Consider the following 8327-nt stretch of genomic DNA (forward strand, 5'->3'; position numbering starts at 1 on the left):
GCAGTTTGTTGTCAGGTTAAAGGAAGAAACAGATCAGATGCGGGTCTCAACCACGACACACACACACACACACACACACACACACATAAACTAACTCAGTCACGTAGGTTCAAGCTGTTTTTATCGGCCTCTGTGTGTGTGTTGCGCGGCGTACTCACTTAAGTGGTGTTGGGCGAGTCTTCATGCAGGACCTAATGCTTGAAAATTTAGAATGTGGGATGCGAGTGATAACGCGCATTACCCCATCTTTGGTAACTCCTGTAAGACTCACACACACATACACCCTAGCAAGGCGAAAGTGTACTCACGCACGCACACCTACCTCCTCCTGCTCCTCTACCTCTCCTTCTCTCCCTTCGCCCTCCCTCCCTCGGTCCCACCAGCTGAAGCGCTCTCGTCGAATCAATAACACAACCGCTGCCGACGCACGATCACGGCATTTCCAGCCGGGGATTTATATTTGTCTTGGGGCGATAACATGAACTAGAGATCTTCATTTCTCATCTAATGAGTTGTAGAGGATGGACGGCGTTGTAGTCTACTTGTTGAAGGTGACAGCGCCCTGTCTGGTGGACTGTCGGCGGCGTAGTTTAAGCGTCTGGTTAGCGGACTGTGGAAGAACTGTCTTGCTTTAAAACTTGTGGGGCGGCTGGCAGGAGTGTTGAGGAGCAGCAGTGTGGTGGTGACCCTCAATCTGCTGGAGCACGTGACACTCCTAGCTAAGCGCCGTCGGTACTCGTAATCTCTCCTTTCTCCTCTTCCTTCTTCTCCTCCTTCTTCTTCCCCTTCTCCGTCCCGGGTTGTGCGTCTTGCTGCGGTCACTTGGGTGCTTGCCTCCTCCTCCGTCAGAAGCACCTTAGACAACGTTTTGGTGAGGAGGTGAGCCCCGTGATTTCGCTACGAGAACACAGAAGTGGGTTGTAGGTTTAGTGAAGTCTTACTGAAACCCTGTAGCTGTGGCGCTGTGGTGTGGCTGTGTGACCAAGGTCCTTTGTACAGAGAAAAATCAACATTGACACCTGAGTGAACAATTAACATACAGAACCTACAGACGTGTTACAAGTGAAACTAATTAACCTTCGCGTACCTGTGTATATGAAAAGTGACAAATATAAGGTTAATTAAGCTATTATATTTCGATCCCAGAACAAGCGGCACGCGAGGTGGAACAGTGACTCGAGTGATGTGTGTTGTCTTGACTGTTCTGTGTTGCAACAATTAACAGAAACATATCAACAATGCAGGAAATTCAACCTGTGTGTGCAATGTTTACGTGTCAGCTTCGACCTTAGAGGCAGAGAGAAGAGAAATAAAATACGCGATAAATTCATGAGTAAATTTTGTTATTATTCAAGATTGCTGATAAAAATGATCGTCCTCGATGCGTCTCTGTTGTCTTTGAGAGAGAGACGGAAGGTGGAGTGGGAGGTGGGAGAGAGGGGATAGGGAGTGGGATGGGTGTTGAAGAGGGGGCGACAGGAGCGACACAGTTACCCCCTACACTCACTGAGGAAGGTGTAGTAGTAGTAGTAGTAGTAGTAGTAGTAGTAGTAGTAGTAGCCAGTGTAGAGACGATTGCACACCTTAAATAAAAAAATGTAAGGTTGTAAACTTAACTAATACGTCACTTCAATTAGAGAAATACAGGTAATTTTAGGTTAATTGACACACCTGCCGTAGGAAATGCTCCTCTTCTATCTTAACAGTTTTCTATAGATAGATAGATAGATAGATAGAAAAGAGAGATTTTATTCAGTAAGATCCTCATACACGCTCATATCGGTTCAACAGTACGTACACACACACACACACACACACAGGGCCTTCAATATGTTCGTCCAGGTGCAGAATTTATGAGATGGTCTGGAGGTCTTCCCTTGTGCACAAGATGTAACCCATGTTGACTCACCCGGCCCTTGTACCACCCGGCCTTCGTACCACCCGGCCCTTGTATCATCCGGCCTTCGTACCACCCGGCCCTTGTAGATTCGCCCGGCTTTTGTACCATCCGGCCCTTGTTGACACCCCCGGCCCTCGTACCCCCTAGCCCTTATACCATCCGACTCTTGTATCATCCGGCCCTTGTACCACCCGGCCCTTATACCGCCCGGCCCTTGTTGACTCGCCCTGCCCTTGTGCCTGTAACACACACACACACACACACAGGTCAAGAGTGGGGTGATGGTCATAATTACAATGTTTTAATTCCATTTTATGTTTAATTATTTTTTTTAGTTTAATTGATATTGTTAAAAGAAATATCTTAATTCGCTCCCCCCCCTCCCCCACCCCACCCCCGAATAATTTATTCTAATCAAAATTTATGATTAGATTATTACTTGTGTTTGTTTTGTGTTTACCTGAGATTAGACAATAACATTACGATACCTAACCTAACCTAACCAAACCCAACCATTACCTGGTAGAGTTGTGACCTACTTAGAGATCGTTAACCTGTGAATTTTCATACCTGGTCGACCGTCATGACAATATTGACTCAAAATACAATATGAATCGAGGCTGTGTACTGATTTACCTCTAGAAACTAAACTGTACTGTATACTGATTTACCAGTATAAAGTAAACTGTAACCTGTAGTAACTGTAATGATTCACCCACTATTCGTTGGTTCATAGTTCGTCAGGAGTCGTGATTATGAACCTAACCTAACTTAACCTAGCCTAACCTAACCCAACCTAACCTAACCTAACCCAAATACCACTTAATATTAGCTTGATATTTCTCAGTGGGACGCCAACTTTCGAGGTTCTCACTGGCCACTTTCACATACTTAGCGACTTGATCCTATACTGAAAGATGTGTCTCTGAAGGTCACGGTGTATACGATTTAAGGACCTCATTACCATGTTCCCCAAGGCTGCTGCAGTAGGTCGATCAGTCAACTAGGATTAATAGGAGGAGGCTGCAGGAGTAGGAGGAGGAGGAGAAGGATTAGGAGGAGGAGAAGGATGAGGAGGAGGAGGAGAAGGATTAGGAGGAGGAGAAGGATGAGGAGGAGGAGGATGAGGAGGGGAAGAAGGAGCCTTGAATTAACTATGGATATGAGTTAGATCGAATTTAGTTAGGAGGATGTAGGGTGAAATTCATATCCAGGGCACTCGTTCAGATACTTGTCGTGACGTTTGTTATTGATTGTCGACTTGTTTACATCCATAGTGAGGGGAGGGGAAGTTAGAGTGACATTATTTTGATTGTAAAATATGATAACACGCGTTGAGTTACCATATATCATAGTTATCTCAGTGTTTTGGTGTTTTATTAATGGAGGTTTTTAAATTCACTTAATCACCCACAGGTTATTTTAGACAGAAAAAACGAGAGAGAGGAAAAAAATCAAGCTGTTGTACTCACGAGACTTGGAGTAGCGAGGAAATGTTGGAGTGTCAACTATCCGCCCCCGCCACACCAGTCAACCACCACACCGCTCCTCGCCCCTCATACGCCATCACCTCACTCCTCACCTGCCTCCAGTAGGGGACGAGCTACCTGGGAAACAGCATCAGAGGTGAACGACTCCTGAAAGTGACCAGAAGTGGCCTCCTCTGTGTACTGCCTGAGAGGTAAGAGTTACTAATTTATTACATATTATACACGAGTCAGCCCCATTGATAAAGAATGTGTGTTTACCTGTAATTAATGTATTATATTTACCTTTATAACCAATGCAAGTAATATTTACACCTGGGCACATATAGACATTCTATTATCATCCACTGTACACACATAGCTCTCTCTCTCTCTCTCTCTCTCTCTCTCTCTCTCTCTCTGTAATTCTGACACCCGGAAGCGAGGTCAGTATGCGAACCCTGGGGCTTCTTTTGACCTAACATGAATCTCATGAGAGTTTAACCTTGTTGTTTATGAGGTGACCCTGTAGTTAGGTTAGGTCAAGTTAGGTTATATTAGGTTAGGTTTAGGATAAATTAGTTTAGGTTGGTTTAGGATAGGTTAAGTTGAGTTAATGGGTGGCGTGGGTGGGGGCTGGTGGGTGGTGTTGGTTGGTTTGGTGTGTGGGTGGTAGCGTGGGACATTTTGCACACACACACACACATACACACACAAGGACAGACGTGTATCATTCCTCTCCTGCTGGATCATGACGAAGCCGTTTCCCTGTATACTAATATATAACTCTTAGCTTCCCTCACTATCACCACCATCACCACTACCACCATCACCACTGCTACCACCATCACCACTACCACCATCACCACTACCACCATCACCACTACCACCGTCACCACTACCACCATCACCACTACCACCATCACCACCATACTATCACCACCACCACTACTACTACCACCATCACCACCATCACCACTACCACCATCACCACAACCACCATCACCACTGCTACTATCACCACCACTACTACTACCACTATCACCACCACTACTACTACCATCATCACTACTACCACCATCATTATCCTCTACGACCACCACCACTATCACCCCCTGATAATGCAACTCTCCGGTCCAGGCACCATTGATTTCCGCACAGTATGGGAGAGAGTGCCACTATTAACACACACTAGGGGGAGAGAGTGCCACTATTAACACACACTAGGGGGAGAGAGTGCCACTATTAACACACACTAGGGGGAGAGAGAGTGCCACTAACACACACTAGGGAGAGAGAGTGCCACTATTAACACACACTAGGGGAGAGAGTGCCACTACACACACACTAGGGAGAGAGTGCCACTATTACACACACTAGGGAGAGAGTGCCACTATTAACACACACTAGGGGAGAGAGTGCCACTAACAAATGGAGAGAGTGCCACTTACACACACACTAGGGAGAGTGCCACTACACACACTAGGGAGAGAGTGCCACTACACACACACTGGGAGAGAGAGTGCCACTTAAACACACACTAGGGAGAGAGGAGTGCCACATAACACACACACTAGGGAGAGTGCCACTACACACACACTAGGGAGAGAGAGTGCCACTACACACACACTAGGGAGAGAGAGTGCCACCACACACACACACTAGGGGAGAGAGTGCCACTACACACACTAGGGAGAGAGTGCCACTATTAACACACACTAGGGAGAGAGTGCCACTATTAACACACACTAGGGAGAGAGAGAGGTGCCACTATTAACACACACTAGGGGAGAGAGAGTGCCACTATTAACACACACTAGGAGAGAGGCCTACACACACACACTAGGGGAGAGAGAGTACCACACACACACTAGGGAGAGAGCCACTATTAACACACACTAGGGGAGAGAGAGTGCTACTATTAACACACACTAGGGAGAGAGTGCTACTTAACACACACTAGGGGAGAGAGAGTGCCACTATTAACACACTAGGGAGAGAGTGCCACTACACACACACTAGGGGGAGAGAGAGTGCCACTTACACACACACTAGGGAGAGAGAGAGTGCCACCACACACACACTAGGGAGAGTGCCACTATTAACACACACTAGGGAGAGAGAGTGCCACTATTAACACACACTAGGGAGAGAGAGTGCCACTATTAACACACACTAGGGAGAGTGGCACTATTAACACACACTGAGAGAGAGAGTGCCACTTAACACACACTAGAGAGAGTGCCACATACACACACTAGGGAGAGAGAGAGTGCCACTACACACACTAGGGAGAGAGAGTGCCACACACACACTAGGGAGAGAGAGTGCCACATACACACTAGGGGAGAGAGAGAGTGCCACTAACACACACTAGGGAGAGAGTGCCACTATTAACACACACTAGGGGAGAGAGGGGCACACACACACACACTAGGGAGAGAGTGCCATTAACACACACTAGGGAGAGAGTGCCACCATAACACACACTAGGGGAGAGAGGCCACTATTAACACACACTAGAGAGAGTGCCACTATTAACACACACTAGGGAGAGAGAGTGCCACTATTAACACACACTAGGGAGAGTGCCACTATTAACACACACTAGGGGAGAGAGTGCCACTATTAACACACACTAGGGAGAGTGCCACTATTAACACACACTAGGGGAGAGAGTGCACTACACACACACTAGGGAGAGAGAGTGCCACTATTAACACACACTAGGGAGAGAGAGAGTGCCACTATTAACACACACTAGGAGAGAGTGCCACTATTAACGCACACTATCTGAGAGAGTGCCACTATTAACACACACTAGGAGAGAGTGCCACAACACACACTAGAGAGAGAGAGTTACCACACACACTAGGGAGAGTGCCACTATTAACACACACTAGGGAGAGAGGGTGCCACTATAACACACACTAGGGAGAGAGAGAGTGCCAATATAACACACACTAGGGGAAGAGAGTGCCACTATTAACACACACTAGGGAGAGAGAGTGCCACTTATTAACACACACTAGGGGAGAGAGCTACCACACACACACTAGGGAGAGAGAGAGTGCCACTATAACACACACTAGGGAGAGAGAGAGTGCCACTATAACACACACTAGGGAGAGAGAGTGCCACTATTAACACACACTAGGGAGAGAGAGAGTGCCACTATACACACACTAGGAGAGTGCCACTACACACACACTAGGGAGAGAGAGTGCCACCACACACACACTAGGAGAGAGAGTGCCACTATAACACACACTAGGGGAGAGAGTGCCACTACAACACACACTAGAGAGAGAGTGCCACTACAACACACACTAGGAGAGAGAGTGCCACTTACAAACACACAGGGAGAGAGAGAGTGCCACTACACACACTAGGGAGAGAGAGAGCCACATAACACACACTAGGGAGAGAGAGAGTGCCACTATTAACACACACTAGGGAGAGAGAGTGCCACCATAACACACACTAGGGAGAGAGTGCAACACACACACTAGAGAGAGTGCCACCACACACACACTAGGGGAGAGAGTGCCACTATTAACACACACTAGGGAGAGAGTGCCACTACACACACACTAGGGGAGAGAGTGCCACTACAACACACACACTAGGGGGAGAGAGTGCCACCATTAACACACACACTAGGGAGAGAGAGGCTACCATAACACACACTAGGGAGAGAGAGAGTGCCACTATTACCACACTAGGGGAGAGAGAGGCCACTATTAACACACACTAGGGGAGAGAGTGCCACTATTAACACAAACTAGGGAGAGAGAGTGCCACTATTAACACACACTAGAGAGTGCAACACACACTAGGAGAGCAAACACACAGAGAGAGAGTGCACACACACACACTAGAGAGAGAGCCACACACACACTAGGGGAGAGAGAGAGTGCCACTATAACACACACACTAGGGAGAGAGAGAGTGCCATCACAACACACACTAGGGAGAGAGTGCCACTACACACACACTAGGGAGAGAGAGAGTGCCACTACACACACACTAGGGAGAGAGAGAGTGCCACTACAACACACACACTAGGGAGAGAGAGAGTGCCACTATAACACACACTAGGGAGAGAGAGTGCCACTATTAACACACACTAGGGGAGAGAGTGCCACTATAACACACACTAGGGAGAGAGAGTGCCACTATACACACACTAGGGAGAGAGAGAGTGCCACTATTAACACACACTAGGGAGAGAGAGAGTGCTACTTACACACACACTAGGGAGAGAGAGTGCCACAACACACACACTAGGGAGAGAGGTGCCACTATTAACACACACTAGGAGAGAGAGAGTGCCACTATAACACACACTAGGGAGAGAGTGCCACTATAACACACACTAGGGGAGAGAGTGCCACCACAACACACACTAGGAGAGAGTGCCACTATTACACACACTAGGGGGAGAGAGAGCTACCACACACACACTAGGGAGAGAGCACTACACACACACTAGGGGAGAGAGTGCCACTACACAACTAGGGAGAGCCACACACACACTAGGGAGAGAGTGCCACTATTAACACACACTAGGGGAGAGAGCCACTATACACACACTAGAGAGACACACACACACTAGGGGAGAGAGTGCCACTATTAACACACACTAGGGAGAGAGAGTGCCACTATTAACACACACTAGGGGAGAGAGTGCCACTATTAACACACACTAGGGAGAGAGAGTGCCACTATTAACACACACTAGGGAGAGAGTGCCACTATTAACACACACTAGGGGAGAGAGAGAGTGCCACTATTAACACACACTAGGGAGAGAGTGCCACCACAAACACACTAGGGGAGAGCTACTCACACACACACTGGGGAGAGAGGTGCCACACAACACACACTAGGGAGAGAGAGAGTGCCACTATTAACACACACTAGGGAGAGAGTGCCACTATTAACACACACTAGGGAGA

The 8327-nt window shown here is 47.6% G+C and overlaps 1 protein-coding gene across 5 annotated transcripts in view; it reads left to right on the plus strand.

Annotated features, from left to right (window-relative positions):
* Positions 1-632: 632 nt before the first annotated feature.
* The window catches only part of LOC121865457 (transmembrane protein 229B-like), a 37882-nt gene continuing 30187 nt past the window's right edge, over positions 633-8327 (plus strand). The window contains exons 1-2 of one of the 5 annotated variants that reach the window (XM_042364900.1): positions 633-728; positions 3317-3581. The gene's annotated coding sequence lies outside the window, so the exon portion shown is untranslated. Of the gene's footprint in view, positions 921-3316; positions 3582-8327 lie in introns of all 5 variants that reach the window. The other 4 variants (XM_042364901.1, XM_042364903.1, XM_042364902.1 and 1 more) reach the window with 4 other exon arrangements.

This window comes from Homarus americanus, unplaced genomic scaffold, assembly GCF_018991925.1.
Source record: "Homarus americanus isolate GMGI-L3 unplaced genomic scaffold, GMGI_Hamer_2.0 scaffold25483, whole genome shotgun sequence".
NCBI lineage: Eukaryota > Metazoa > Arthropoda > Malacostraca > Decapoda > Nephropidae > Homarus > Homarus americanus.